The sequence below is a fragment of the Rhinoderma darwinii genome, unplaced genomic scaffold (assembly GCF_050947455.1).
Source record: "Rhinoderma darwinii isolate aRhiDar2 unplaced genomic scaffold, aRhiDar2.hap1 Scaffold_2009, whole genome shotgun sequence".
Classification (NCBI taxonomy): Eukaryota; Metazoa; Chordata; class Amphibia; order Anura; family Rhinodermatidae; genus Rhinoderma; species Rhinoderma darwinii.
The window spans coordinates 15,403-29,083 of NW_027462365.1; the positions used below are offsets into that span (position 1 = coordinate 15,403).

General features: G+C 45.8%; 15 non-coding genes across 15 annotated transcripts; 8 read left to right on the plus strand and 7 right to left on the minus strand.

Annotated features, from left to right (window-relative positions):
• The first annotated feature begins 1,114 nt into the window (after positions 1 to 1,114).
• Positions 1,115 to 1,200, plus strand: TRNAY-GUA (transfer RNA tyrosine (anticodon GUA)). Its single transcript is given in 2 exon segments — positions 1,115 to 1,151; positions 1,165 to 1,200. It is a non-coding gene; the product is annotated as a tRNA-Tyr (tRNA).
• A 567-nt stretch (positions 1,201 to 1,767) lies between these two features.
• On the minus strand, positions 1,768 to 1,841 carry TRNAN-GUU (transfer RNA asparagine (anticodon GUU)). Its single transcript has one exon. It is a non-coding gene; the product is annotated as a tRNA-Asn (tRNA).
• A 1,031-nt stretch (positions 1,842 to 2,872) lies between these two features.
• On the plus strand, positions 2,873 to 2,958 carry TRNAY-GUA (transfer RNA tyrosine (anticodon GUA)). The gene is given in 2 exon segments: positions 2,873 to 2,909; positions 2,923 to 2,958. It is a non-coding gene; the product is annotated as a tRNA-Tyr (tRNA).
• Positions 2,959 to 3,515: 557 nt separating this feature from the next.
• On the minus strand, positions 3,516 to 3,589 carry TRNAN-GUU (transfer RNA asparagine (anticodon GUU)). Its single transcript has one exon. It is a non-coding gene; the product is annotated as a tRNA-Asn (tRNA).
• Positions 3,590 to 4,617: 1,028 nt separating this feature from the next.
• Positions 4,618 to 4,703, plus strand: TRNAY-GUA (transfer RNA tyrosine (anticodon GUA)). The gene is given in 2 exon segments: positions 4,618 to 4,654; positions 4,668 to 4,703. It is a non-coding gene; the product is annotated as a tRNA-Tyr (tRNA).
• A 567-nt stretch (positions 4,704 to 5,270) lies between these two features.
• On the minus strand, positions 5,271 to 5,344 carry TRNAN-GUU (transfer RNA asparagine (anticodon GUU)). The gene has a single exon. It is a non-coding gene; the product is annotated as a tRNA-Asn (tRNA).
• A 1,038-nt stretch (positions 5,345 to 6,382) lies between these two features.
• TRNAY-GUA (transfer RNA tyrosine (anticodon GUA)) lies at positions 6,383 to 6,468 on the plus strand. The gene is given in 2 exon segments: positions 6,383 to 6,419; positions 6,433 to 6,468. It is a non-coding gene; the product is annotated as a tRNA-Tyr (tRNA).
• Positions 6,469 to 7,035: 567 nt separating this feature from the next.
• TRNAN-GUU (transfer RNA asparagine (anticodon GUU)) lies at positions 7,036 to 7,109 on the minus strand. Its single transcript has one exon. It is a non-coding gene; the product is annotated as a tRNA-Asn (tRNA).
• A 1,024-nt stretch (positions 7,110 to 8,133) lies between these two features.
• On the plus strand, positions 8,134 to 8,219 carry TRNAY-GUA (transfer RNA tyrosine (anticodon GUA)). Its single transcript is given in 2 exon segments — positions 8,134 to 8,170; positions 8,184 to 8,219. It is a non-coding gene; the product is annotated as a tRNA-Tyr (tRNA).
• Positions 8,220 to 8,786: 567 nt separating this feature from the next.
• On the minus strand, positions 8,787 to 8,860 carry TRNAN-GUU (transfer RNA asparagine (anticodon GUU)). The gene has a single exon. It is a non-coding gene; the product is annotated as a tRNA-Asn (tRNA).
• A 1,031-nt stretch (positions 8,861 to 9,891) lies between these two features.
• Positions 9,892 to 9,977, plus strand: TRNAY-GUA (transfer RNA tyrosine (anticodon GUA)). The gene is given in 2 exon segments: positions 9,892 to 9,928; positions 9,942 to 9,977. It is a non-coding gene; the product is annotated as a tRNA-Tyr (tRNA).
• A 567-nt stretch (positions 9,978 to 10,544) lies between these two features.
• On the minus strand, positions 10,545 to 10,618 carry TRNAN-GUU (transfer RNA asparagine (anticodon GUU)). Its single transcript has one exon. It is a non-coding gene; the product is annotated as a tRNA-Asn (tRNA).
• A 1,037-nt stretch (positions 10,619 to 11,655) lies between these two features.
• Positions 11,656 to 11,741, plus strand: TRNAY-GUA (transfer RNA tyrosine (anticodon GUA)). Its single transcript is given in 2 exon segments — positions 11,656 to 11,692; positions 11,706 to 11,741. It is a non-coding gene; the product is annotated as a tRNA-Tyr (tRNA).
• Positions 11,742 to 12,308: 567 nt separating this feature from the next.
• TRNAN-GUU (transfer RNA asparagine (anticodon GUU)) lies at positions 12,309 to 12,382 on the minus strand. The gene has a single exon. It is a non-coding gene; the product is annotated as a tRNA-Asn (tRNA).
• Positions 12,383 to 13,413: 1,031 nt separating this feature from the next.
• On the plus strand, positions 13,414 to 13,499 carry TRNAY-GUA (transfer RNA tyrosine (anticodon GUA)). Its single transcript is given in 2 exon segments — positions 13,414 to 13,450; positions 13,464 to 13,499. It is a non-coding gene; the product is annotated as a tRNA-Tyr (tRNA).
• Positions 13,500 to 13,681: the final 182 nt, after the last annotated feature.

Sequence of the window (13,681 nt, forward strand, 5' to 3'; positions counted from 1 at the left end):
AGGACACTGCCGTCCCTGGGTGGGCTTGAACCACCAACCTTCCGGTTAACAGCCGAGCGCGCTAACCAATTGCGCCACAGAGACAACCACGCTCCCCCACTTTGATTAAAGTCGTAAAAAAGCCACAACATGGTAAATGGAGTATGTTTCTTAGAGGACCTTCTGATCAACACAATAAAAAGAAGAGAATGATAAAACATAACAACTGCGTGGAACTACAGCCGCCAACAAATGGACAATTGCAACACAGAGATGGCCTCCACATTAGCGTCTTAACAACAGTCAGCGGGTAATAGGCTACCCCTCTCTTTTGGAGGTATGGCAGCAGAGTGGCGCAGCGGAAGCGTGCTGGGCCCATAACCCAGAGGTCGATGGATCGAAACCATCCTCTGCTAAGTGCTCTCTTTTACTCACGCCCCCTGTTACAATTTGGCCATTATCCCCGGTCGGAATCACATGTTTTTCTCGTAAAAATAGAATAGAGACCCCCGATCCCTGACCATCTCATTTTCACGACCTTCAGACTATGCTTTTTATACACGCAACCTCCCAGTTTCTCATGCCACATGTTTTCGCCTTTGCAACAAAGTGGCACAGGCAAAGGCTTTTGGGCCCACAACCAAATGGGCCATTGGATCTAGACCATCTTTTCTACGTTGCGACTTTCTTATTTAAATCATTCTGATTTCTTTTCTCTTCCCACAATTCTTCACTCTGTACACTAACGACTCACCTATACTTTTACACCACCCGGCACCCTGTAAGCTCCACGCTCCTTCTGCTTTTACGGGAGAAAGACATCCACACTTAAAAAAAAAAAAAAAAAAAAAAGCTTAAAGCTACAGGTTGAAAAGTATGTGATGATCACAATTGTGGTGAATCAGGCACCCCAACATGGAAACCGGCATGGACCCCAACATGGACTGCCAGAAGGGGGATTAGCTCAAATGGTAGAGCGCTCGCTTAGCATGCGAGAGGTAACGGGATCGACGCCCGTATTCTCCAAAGTTTTGGTTTGCCGAGTTTTTCAAAGAGCGGGACAATTCTCCTCTGTTTCCCTACTCATGTAACTCATTTGCAAGCTTAGGAAGCACCCGACAACCAGCTCGGCAAGCCTTCGATAGCTCAGCTGGTAGAGCGGAGGACTGTAGTAGAAAATCAGCAATCCTTAGGTCGCTGGTTCAATTCCGGCTCGAAGGAACTTTTGTTAGTCTCATAGATGATGTTTCAACCTGTCGACAAATGCTCTCCCGGTGCCCTCGTCTTCTATCTATTTTCAGAGGGGTCTCTTGTTTGTGTTGGGTATTTGAAATGGGCATCCGACCGAAACTCTCAGTTGAGAGCCACAGTAGGACTTTCTGTAACTCTGACATGCAACTGAAACAAAAAGAGGGTACAATCATCCCTGGGTGGGCTTGAACCACCAACCTTTTGGTTATCAGACAAAAAAAAGTTTTCACAACCTTCAAGCTTTGCTTGAACCTCCCAGTTTCTCATGTCATGTGTCATCTTCTTTGAAACAGAGTGGCGCATGGAAAGACATTTAGGCCCACAACCAAAGAGGGCCAAAGGCTCTGGACCATTCTTTCTACATTGCAACTATGTCATCCAAATCACTGGGATTTTTTTCTCTTCTCAAAATTTTTCACACTGTACATGTTGAAATGGTCTTACAACCGGTGCCCTCCTCTTCTGGCCGAAACTTTAAGTTGAGAGGCACCATAGGATTTTCTGTAACATGCAACTGAGACAAAAAGAGGACACTGCCGTCCCTGGGTGGGCTTGAACCACCAACCTTCCGGTTAACAGCCGAACGCGCTAACCAATTGCGCCACAGAGACAACCACGCTCCCCCACTTTGATTAAAGTCGTAAAAAAGCCACAACATGGTAAATGGAGTATGTTTCTTAGAGGACCTTCTGATCAACACAATAAAAAGAAGAGAATGATAAAACATAACAACTGCGTGGAACTACAGCCGCCAACAAATGGACAATTGCAACACAGAGATGGCCTCCACATTAGCGTCTTAACAACAGTCAGCGGGTAATAGGCTACCCCTCTCTTTTGGAGGTATGGCAGCAGAGTGGCGCAGCGGAAGCGTGCTGGGCCCATAACCCAGAGGTCGATGGATCGAAACCATCCTCTGCTAAGTGCTCTCTTTTACTCACGCCCCCTGTTACAATTTGGCCATTATCCCCGGTCGGAATCACATGTTTTTCTCGTAAAAATAGAATAGAGACCCCCGATCCCTGACCATCTCATTTTCACGACCTTCAGACTATGCTTTTTATACACGCAACCTCCCAGTTTCTCATGCCACATGTTTTCGCCTTTGCAACAAAGTGGCACAGGCAAAGGCTTTTGGGCCCACAACCAAATGGGCCATTGGATCTAGACCATCTTTTCTACGTTGCGACTTTCTTATTTAAATCATTCTGATTTCTTTTCTCTTCCCACAATTCTTCACTCTGTACACTAACGACTCACCTATACTTTTACACCACCCGGCACCCTGTAAGCTCCACGCTCCTTCTGCTTTTACGGGAGAAAGACATCCACACTTAAAAAAAAAAAAAAAAAAAAAAAGCTTAAAGCTACAGGTTGAAAAGTATGTGATGATCACAATTGTGGTGAATCAGGCACCCCAACATGGAAACCAGCATGGACCCCAACATGGACTCCCAGAAGGGGGATTAGCTCAAATGGTAGAGCGCTCGCTTAGCATGCGAGAGGTAACGGGATCGACGCCCGTATTCTCCAAAGTTTTGGTTTGCCGAGTTTTTCAAAGAGCGGGACAATTCTCCTCTGTTTCCCTACTCATGTAACTCATTTGCAAGCTTAGGAAGCACCCGACAACCAGCTCGGCAAGCCTTCGATAGCTCAGCTGGTAGAGCGGAGGACTGTAGTAGAAAATCAGCAATCCTTAGGTCGCTGGTTCAATTCCGGCTCGAAGGAACTTTTGTTAGTCTCATAGATGATGTTTCAACCTGTCGACAAATGCTCTCCCGGTGCCCTCGTCTTCTATCTATTTTCAGAGGGGTCTCTTGTTTGTGTTGGGTATTTGAAATGGGCATCCGACCGAAACTCTCAGTTGAGAGACTTTCTGTAACTCTGACATGCAACTGAAACAAAAAGAGGGTACAATCATCCCTGGGTGGGCTTGAACCACCAACCTTTTGGTTATCAGACAAAAAAAAGTTTTCACAACCTTCAAGCTTTGCTTGAACCTCCCAGTTTCTCATGTCATGTGTCATCTTCTTTGAAACAGAGTGGCGCATGGAAAGACATTTAGGCCCACAACCAAAGAGGGCCAAAGGCTCTGGACCATTCTTTCTACATTGCAACTATGTCATCCAAATCACTGGGATTTTTTTCTCTTCTCAAAATTTTTCACACTGTACATGTTGAAATGGTCTTACAACCGGTGCCCTCCTCTTCTGGCCGAAACTTTAAGTTGAGAGGCACCATAGGATTTTCTGTAACATGCAACTGAGACAAAAAGAGGACACTGCCGTCCCTGGGTGGGCTTGAACCACCAACCTTCCGGTTAACAGCCGAACGCGCTAACCAATTGCGCCACAGAGACAACCACGCTCCCCCACTTTGATTAAAGTCGTAAAAAAGCCACAACATGGTAAATGGAGTATGTTTCTTAGAGGACCTTCTGATCAACACAATAAAAAGAAGAGAATGATAAAACATAACAACTGCGTGGAACTACAGCCGCCAACAAATGGACAATTGCAACACAGAGATGGCCTCCACATTAGCGTCTTAACAACAGTCAGCGGGTAATAGGCTACCCCTCTCTTTTGGAGGTATGGCAGCAGAGTGGCGCAGCGGAAGCGTGCTGGGCCCATAACCCAGAGGTCGATGGATCGAAACCATCCTCTGCTAAGTGCTCTCTTTTACTCACGCCCCCTGTTACAATTTGGCCATTATCCCCGGTCGGAATCACATGTTTTTCTCGTAAAAATAGAATAGAGACCCCCGATCCCTGACCATCTCATTTTCACGACCTTCAGACTATGCTTTTTATACACGCAACCTCCCAGTTTCTCATGCCACATGTTTTCGCCTTTGCAACAAAGTGGCACAGGCAAAGGCTTTTGGGCCCACAACCAAATGGGCCATTGGATCTAGACCATCTTTTCTACGTTGCGACTTTCTTATTTAAATCATTCTGATTTCTTTTCTCTTCCCACAATTCTTCACTCTGTACACTAACGACTCACCTATACTTTTACACCACCCGGCACCCTGTAAGCTCCACGCTCCTTCTGCTTTTACGGGAGAAAGACATCCACACTTAAAAAAAAAAAAAAAAAAAAGCTTAAAGCTACAGGTTGAAAAGTATGTGATGATCACAATTGTGGTGAATCAGGCACCCCAACATGGAAACCAGCATGGACCCCAACATGGACTGCCAGAAGGGGGATTAGCTCAAATGGTAGAGCGCTCGCTTAGCATGCGAGAGGTAACGGGATCGACGCCCGTATTCTCCAAAGTTTTGGTTTGCCAAGTTTTTCAAAGAGCGGGACAATTCTCCTCTGTTTCCCTACTCATGTAACTCATTTGCAAGCTTAGGAAGCACCCGACAACCAGCTCGGCAAGCCTTCGATAGCTCAGCTGGTAGAGCGGAGGACTGTAGTAGAAAATCAGCAATCCTTAGGTCGCTGGTTCAATTCCGGCTCGAAGGAACTTTTGTTAGTCTCATAGATGATGTTTCAACCTGTCGACAAATGCTCTCCCGGTGCCCTCGTCTTCTATCTATTTTCAGAGGGGTCTCTTGTTTGTGTTGGGTATTTGAAATGGGCATCCGACCGAAACTCTCAGTTGAGAGCCACAGTAGGACTTTCTGTAACTCTGACATGCAACTGAAACAAAAAGAGGGTACAATCATCCCTGGGTGGGCTTGAACCACCAACCTTTTGGTTATCAGACAAAAAAAAGTTTTCACAACCTTCAAGCTTTGCTTGAACCTCCCAGTTTCTCATGTCATGTGTCATCTTCTTTGAAACAGAGTGGCGCATGGAAAGACATTTAGGCCCACAACCAAAGAGGGCCAAAGGCTCTGGACCATTCTTTCTACATTGCAACTATGTCATCCAAATCACTGGGATTTTTTTCTCTTCTCAAAATTTTTCACACTGTACATGTTGAAATGGTCTTACAACCGGTGCCCTCCTCTTCTGGCCGAAACTTTAAGTTGAGAGGCACCATAGGATTTTCTGTAACATGCAACTGAGACAAAAAGAGGACACTGCCGTCCCTGGGTGGGCTTGAACCACCAACCTTCCGGTTAACAGCCGAACGCGCTAACCAATTGCGCCACAGAGACAACCACGCTCCCCCACTTTGATTAAAGTCGTAAAAAAGCCACAACATGGTAAATGGAGTATGTTTCTTAGAGGACCTTCTGATCAACACAATAAAAAGAAGAGAATGATAAAACATAACAACTGCGTGGAACTACAGCCGCCAACAAATGGACAATTGCAACACAGAGATGGCCTCCACATTAGCGTCTTAACAACAGTCAGCGGGTAATAGGCTACCCCTCTCTTTTGGAGGTATGGCAGCAGAGTGGCGCAGCGGAAGCGTGCTGGGCCCATAACCCAGAGGTCGATGGATCGAAACCATCCTCTGCTAAGTGCTCTCTTTTACTCACGCCCCCTGTTACAATTTGGCCATTATCCCCGGTCGGAATCACATGTTTTTCTCGTAAAAATAGAATAGAGACCCCCGATCCCTGACCATCTCATTTTCACGACCTTCAGACTATGCTTTTTATACACGCAACCTCCCAGTTTCTCATGCCACATGTTTTCGCCTTTGCAACAAAGTGGCACAGGCAAAGGCTTTTGGGCCCACAACCAAATGGGCCATTGGATCTAGACCATCTTTTCTACGTTGCGACTTTCTTATTTAAATCATTCTGATTTCTTTTCTCTTCCCACAATTCTTCACTCTGTACACTAACGACTCACCTATACTTTTACACCACCCGGCACCCTGTAAGCTCCACGCTCCTTCTGCTTTTACGGGAGAAAGACATCCACACTTAAAAAAAAAAAATAAAAAAAAAAAAAAAAGCTTAAAGCTACAGGTTGAAAAGTATGTGATGATCACAATTGTGGTGAATCAGGCACCCCAACATGGAAACCAGCATGGACCCCAACATGGACTGCCAGAAGGGGGGATTAGCTCAAATGGTAGAGCGCTCGCTTAGCATGCGAGAGGTAACGGGATCGACGCCCGTATTCTCCAAAGTTTTGGTTTGCCGAGTTTTTCAAAGAGCGGGACAATTCTCCTCTGTTTCCCTACTCATGTAACTCATTTGCAAGCTTAGGAAGCACCCGACAACCAGCTCGGCAAGCCTTCGATAGCTCAGCTGGTAGAGCGGAGGACTGTAGTAGAAAATCAGCAATCCTTAGGTCGCTGGTTCAATTCCGGCTCGAAGGAACTTTTGTTAGTCTCATAGATGATGTTTCAACCTGTCGACAAATGCTCTCCCGGTGCCCTCGTCTTCTATCTATTTTCAGAGGGGTCTCTTGTTTGTGTTGGGTATTTGAAATGGGCATCCGACCGAAACTCTCAGTTGAGAGCCACAGTAGGACTTTCTGTAACTCTGACATGCAACTGAAACAAAAAGAGGGTACAATCATCCCTGGGTGGGCTTGAACCACCAACCTTTTGGTTATCAGACAAAAAAAAGTTTTCACAACCTTCAAGCTTTGCTTGAACCTCCCAGTTTCTCATGTCATGTGTCATCTTCTTTGAAACAGAGTGGCGCATGGAAAGACATTTAGGCCCACAACCAAAGAGGGCCAAAGGCTCTGGACCATTCTTTCTACATTGCAACTATGTCATCCAAATCACTGGGATTTTTTTCTCTTCTCAAAATTTTTCACACTGTACATGTTGAAATGGTCTTACAACCGGTGCCCTCCTCTTCTGGCCGAAACTTTAAGTTGAGAGGCACCATAGGATTTTCTGTAACATGCAACTGAGACAAAAAGAGGACACTGCCGTCCCTGGGTGGGCTTGAACCACCAACCTTCCGGTTAACAGCCGAACGCGCTAACCAATTGCGCCACAGAGACAACCACGCTCCCCCACTTTGATTAAAGTCGTAAAAAAGCCACAACATGGTAAATGGAGTATGTTTCTTAGAGGACCTTCTGATCAACACAATAAAAAGAAGAGAATGATAAAACATAACAACTGCGTGGAACTACAGCCGCCAACAAATGGACAATTGCAACACAGAGATGGCCTCCACATTAGCGTCTTAACAACAGTCAGCGGGTAATAGGCTACCCCTCTCTTTTGGAGGTATGGCAGCAGAGTGGCGCAGCGGAAGCGTGCTGGGCCCATAACCCAGAGGTCGATGGATCGAAACCATCCTCTGCTAAGTGCTCTCTTTTACTCACGCCCCCTGTTACAATTTGGCCATTATCCCCGGTCGGAATCACATGTTTTTCTCGTAAAAATAGAATAGAGACCCCCGATCCCTGACCATCTCATTTTCACGACCTTCAGACTATGCTTTTTATACACGCAACCTCCCAGTTTCTCATGCCACATGTTTTCGCCTTTGCAACAAAGTGGCACAGGCAAAGGCTTTTGGGCCCACAACCAAATGGGCCATTGGATCTAGACCATCTTTTCTACGTTGCGACTTTCTTATTTAAATCATTCTGATTTCTTTTCTCTTCCCACAATTCTTCACTCTGTACACTAACGACTCACCTGTACTTTTACACCACCCGGCACCCTGTAAGCTCCACGCTCCTTCTGCTTTTACGGGAGAAAGACATCCACACTTAAAAAAAAAAAAAAAAAAAAAAAAAGCTTAAAGCTACAGGTTGAAAAGTATGTGATGATCACAATTGTGGTGAATCAGGCACCCCAACATGGAAACCAGCATGGACCCCAACATGGACTGCCAGAAGGGGGATTAGCTCAAATGGTAGAGCGCTTGCTTAGCATGCGAGAGGTAACGGGATCGACGCCCGTATTCTCCAAAGTTTTGGTTTGCCGAGTTTTTCAAAGAGCGGGACAATTCTCCTCTGTTTCCCTACTCATTTGCAAGCTTAGGAAGCACCCGACAACCAGCTCGGCAAGCCTTCGATAGCTCAGCTGGTAGAGCGGAGGACTGTAGTAGAAAATCAGCAATCCTTAGGTCGCTGGTTCAATTCCAGCTCGAAGGAACTTTTGTTAGTCTCATAGATGATGTTTCAACCTGTCGACAAATGCTCTCCCGGTGCCCTCGTCTTCTATCTATTTTCAGAGGGGTCTCTTGTTTGTGTTGGGTATTTGAAATGGGCATCCGACCGAAACTCTCAGTTGAGAGCCACAGTAGGACTTTCTGTAACTCTGACATGCAACTGAAACAAAAAGAGGGTACAATCATCCCTGGGTGGGCTTGAACCACCAACCTTTTGGTTATCAGACAAAAAAAAGTTTTCACAACCTTCAAGCTTTGCTTGAACCTCCCAGTTTCTCATGTCATGTGTCATCTTCTTTGAAACAGAGTGGCGCATGGAAAGACATTTAGGCCCACAACCAAAGAGGGCCAAAGGCTCTGGACCATTCTTTCTACATTGCAACTATGTCATCCAAATCACTGGGATTTTTTTCTCTTCTCAAAATTTTTCACACTGTACATGTTGAAATGGTCTTACAACCGGTGCCCTCCTCTTCTGGCCGAAACTTTAAGTTGAGAGGCACCATAGGATTTTCTGTAACATGCAACTGAGACAAAAAGAGGACACTGCCGTCCCTGGGTGGGCTTGAACCACCAACCTTCCGGTTAACAGCCGAACGCGCTAACCAATTGCGCCACAGAGACAACCACGCTCCCCCACTTTGATTAAAGTCATAAAAAAGCCACAACATGGTAAATGGAGTATGTTTCTTAGAGGACCTTCTGATCAACACAATAAAAAGAAGAGAATGATAAAACATAACAACTGCGTGGAACTACAGCCGCCAACAAATGGACAATTGCAACACAGAGATGGCCTCCACATTAGCGTCTTAACAACAGTCAGCGGGTAATAGGCTACCCCTCTCTTTTGGAGGTATGGCAGCAGAGTGGCGCAGCGGAAGCGTGCTGGGCCCATAACCCAGAGGTCGATGGATCGAAACCATCCTCTGCTAAGTGCTCTCTTTTACTCACGCCCCCTGTTACAATTTGGCCATTATCCCCGGTCGGAATCACATGTTTTTCTCGTAAAAATAGAATAGAGACCCCCGATCCCTGACCATCTCATTTTCACGACCTTCAGACTATGCTTTTTATACACGCAACCTCCCAGTTTCTCATGCCACATGTTTTCGCCTTTGCAACAAAGTGGCACAGGCAAAGGCTTTTGGGCCCACAACCAAATGGGCCATTGGATCTAGACCATCTTTTCTACGTTGCGACTTTCTTATTTAAATCATTCTGATTTCTTTTCTCTTCCCACAATTCTTCACTCTGTACACTAACGACTCACCTATACTTTTACACCACCCGGCACCCTGTAAGCTCCACGCTCCTTCTGCTTTTACGGGAGAAAGACATCCACACTTAAAAAAAAAAAAAAAAAAAAAAAGCTTAAAGCTACAGGTTGAAAAGTATGTGATGATCACAATTGTGGTGAATCAGGCACCCCAACATGGAAACCAGCATGGACCCCAACATGGACTGCCAGAAGGGGGATTAGCTCAAATGGTAGAGCGCTCGCTTAGCATGCGAGAGGTAACGGGATCGACGCCCGTATACTCCAAAGTTTTGGTTTGACGAGTTTTTCAAAGAGCGGGACAATTCTCCTCTGTTTCCCTACTCATGTAACTCATTTGCAAGCTTAGGAAGCACCCGACAACCAGCTCGGCAAGCCTTCGATAGCTCAGCTGGTAGAGCGGAGGACTGTAGTAGAAAATCAGCAATCCTTAGGTCGCTGGTTCAATTCCAGCTCGAAGGAACTTTTGTTAGTCTCATAGATGATGTTTCAACCTGTCGACAAATGCTCTCCCGGTGCCCTCGTCTTCTATCTATTTTCAGAGGGGTCTCTTGTTTGTGTTGGGTATTTGAAATGGGCATCCGACCGAAACTCTCAGTTGAGAGCCACAGTAGGACTTTCTGTAACTCTGACATGCAACTGAAACAAAAAGAGGGTACAATCATCCCTGGGTGGGCTTGAACCACCAACCTTTTGGTTATCAGACAAAAAAAAGTTTTCACAACCTTCAAGCTTTGCTTGAACCTCCCAGTTTCTCATGTCATGTGTCATCTTCTTTGAAACAGAGTGGCGCATGGAAAGACATTTAGGCCCACAACCAAAGAGGGCCAAAGGCTCTGGACCATTCTTTCTACATTGCAACTATGTCATCCAAATCACTGGGATTTTTTTCTCTTCTCAAAATTTTTCACACTGTACATGTTGAAATGGTCTTACAACCGGTGCCCTCCTCTTCTGGCCGAAACTTTAAGTTGAGAGGCACCATAGGATTTTCTGTAACATGCAACTGAGACAAAAAGAGGACACTGCCGTCCCTGGGTGGGCTTGAACCACCAACCTTCCGGTTAACAGCCGAACGCGCTAACCAATTGCGCCACAGAGACAACCACGCTCCCCCACTTTGATTAAAGTCGTAAAAAAGCCACAACATGGTAAATGGAGTATGTTTCTTAGAGGACCTTCTGATCAACACAATAAAAAGAAGAGAATGATAAAACATAACAACTGCGTGGAACTACAGCCGCCAACAAATGGACAATTGCAACACAGAGATGGCCTCCACATTAGCGTCTTAACAACAGTCAGCGGGTAATAGGCTACCCCTCTCTTTTGGAGGTATGGCAGCAGAGTGGCGCAGCGGAAGCGTGCTGGGCCCATAACCCAGAGGTCGATGGATCGAAACCATCCTCTGCTAAGTGCTCTCTTTTACTCACGCCCCCTGTTACAATTTGGCCATTATCCCCGGTCGGAATCACATGTTTTTCTCGTAAAAATAGAATAGAGACCCCCGATCCCTGACCATCTCATTTTCACGACCTTCAGACTATGCTTTTTATACACGCAACCTCCCAGTTTCTCATGCCACATGTTTTCGCCTTTGCAACAAAGTGGCACAGGCAAAGGCTTTTGGGCCCACAACCAAATGGGCCATTGGATCTAGACCATCTTTTCTACGTTGCGACTTTCTTATTTAAATCATTCTGATTTCTTTTCTCTTCCCACAATTCTTCACTCTGTACACTAACGACTCACCTATACTTTTACACCACCCGGCACCCTGTAAGCTCCACGCTCCTTCTGCTTTTACGGGAGAAAGACATCCACACAAAAAAAAAAAAAAAAAAAAAAAAAAAAAAAGCTTAAAGCTACAGGTTGAAAAGTATGTGATGATCACAATTGTGGTGAATCAGGCACCCCAACATGGAAACCAGCATGGACCCCAACATGGACTGCCAGAAGGGGGATTAGCTCAAATGGTAGAGCGCTCGCTTAGCATGCGAGAGGTAACGGGATCGACGCCCGTATTCTCCAAAGTTTTGGTTTGCCGAGTTTTTCAAAGAGCGGGACAATTCTCCTCTGTTTCCCTACTCATGTAACTCATTTGCAAGCTTAGGAAGCACCCGACAACCAGCTCGGCAAGCCTTCGATAGCTCAGCTGGTAGAGCGGAGGACTGTAGTAGAAAATCAGCAATCCTTAGGTCGCTGGTTCAATTCCGGCTCGAAGGAGCTTTTGTTAGTCTCATAGATGATGTTTCAACCTGTCGACAAATGCTCTCCCGGTGCCCTCGTCTTCTATCTATTTTAAGAGGGGTCTCTTGTTTGTGTTGGGTATTTGAAATGGGCATCCGACCGAAACTCTCAGTTGAGAGCCACAGTAGGACTTTCTGTAACTCTGACATGCAACTGAAACAAAAAGAGGGTACAATCATCCCTGGGTGGGCTTGAACCACCAACCTTTTGGTTATCAGACAAAAAAAAGTTTTCACAACCTTCAAGCTTTGCTTGAACCTCCCAGTTTCTCATGTCATGTGTCATCTTCTTTGAAACAGAGTGGCGCATGGAAAGACATTTAGGCCCACAACCAAAGAGGGCCAAAGGCTCTGGACCATTCTTTCTACATTGCAACTATGTCATCCAAATCACTGGGATTTTTTTCTCTTCTCAAAATTTTTCACACTGTACATGTTGAAATGGTCTTACAACCGGTGCCCTCCTCTTCTGGCCGAAACTTTAAGTTGAGAGGCACCATAGGATTTTCTGTAACATGCAACTGAGACAAAAAGAGGACACTGCCGTCCCTGGGTGGGCTTGAACCACCAACCTTCCGGTTAACAGCCGAACGCGCTAACCAATTGCGCCACAGAGACAACCACGCTCCCCCACTTTGATTACAGTCGTAAAAAAGCCACAACATGGTAAATGGAGTATGTTTCTTAGAGGACCTTCTGATCAACACAATAAAAAGAAGAGAATGATAAAACATAACAACTGCGTGGAACTACAGCCGCCAACAAATGGACAATTGCAACACAGAGATGGCCTCCACATTAGCGTCTTAACAACAGTCAGCGGGTAATAGGCTACCCCTCTCTTTTGGAGGTATGGCAGCAGAGTGGCGCAGCGGAAGCGTGCTGGGCCCATAACCCAGAGGTCGATGGATCGAAACCATCCTCTGCTAAGTGCTCTCTTTTACTCACGCCCCCTGTTACAATTTGGCCATTATCCCCGGTCGGAATCACATGTTTTTCTCGTAAAAATAGAATAGAGACCCCCGATCCCTGACCATCTCATTTTCACGACCTTCAGACTATGCTTTTTATACACGCAACCTCCCAGTTTCTCATGCCACATGTTTTCGCCTTTGCAACAAAGTGGCACAGGCAAAGGCTTTTGGGCCCACAACCAAATGGGCCATTGGATCTAGACCATCTTTTCTACGTTGCGACTTTCTCATTTAAATCATTCTGATTTCTTTTCTCTTCCCACAATTCTTCACTCTGTACACTAACGACTCACCTATACTTTTACACCACCCGGCACCCTGTAAGCTCCACGCTCCTTCTGCTTTTACGGGAGAAAGACATCCACACTTAAAAAAAAAAAAAAAAAAAAAAAGCTTAAAGCTACAGGTTGAAAAGTATGTGATGATCACAATTGTGGTGAATCAGGCACCCCAACATGGAAACCAGCATGGACCCCAACATGGACTGCCAGAAGGGGGATTAGCTCAAATGGTAGAGCGCTCGCTTAGCATGCGAGAGGTAACGGGATCGACGCCCGTATTCTCCAAAGTTTTGGTTTGCCGAGTTTTTCAAAGAGCGGGACAATTCTCCTCTGTTTCCCTACTCATGTAACTCATTTGCAAGCTTAGGAAGCACCCGACAACCAGCTCGGCAAGCCTTCGATAGCTCAGCTGGTAGAGCGGAGGACTGTAGTAGAAAATCAGCAATCCTTAGGTCGCTGGTTCAATTCCGGCTCGAAGGAACTTTTGTTAGTCTCATAGATGATGTTTCAACCTGTCGACAAATGCTCTCCCGGTGCCCTCGTCTTCTATCTATTTTCAGAGGGGTCTCTTGTTTGTGTTGGGTATTTGAAATGTGCATCCGACCGAAACTCTCAGTTGAGAGCCACAGTAGGACTTTCTGTAACTCTGACATGCAACTGAA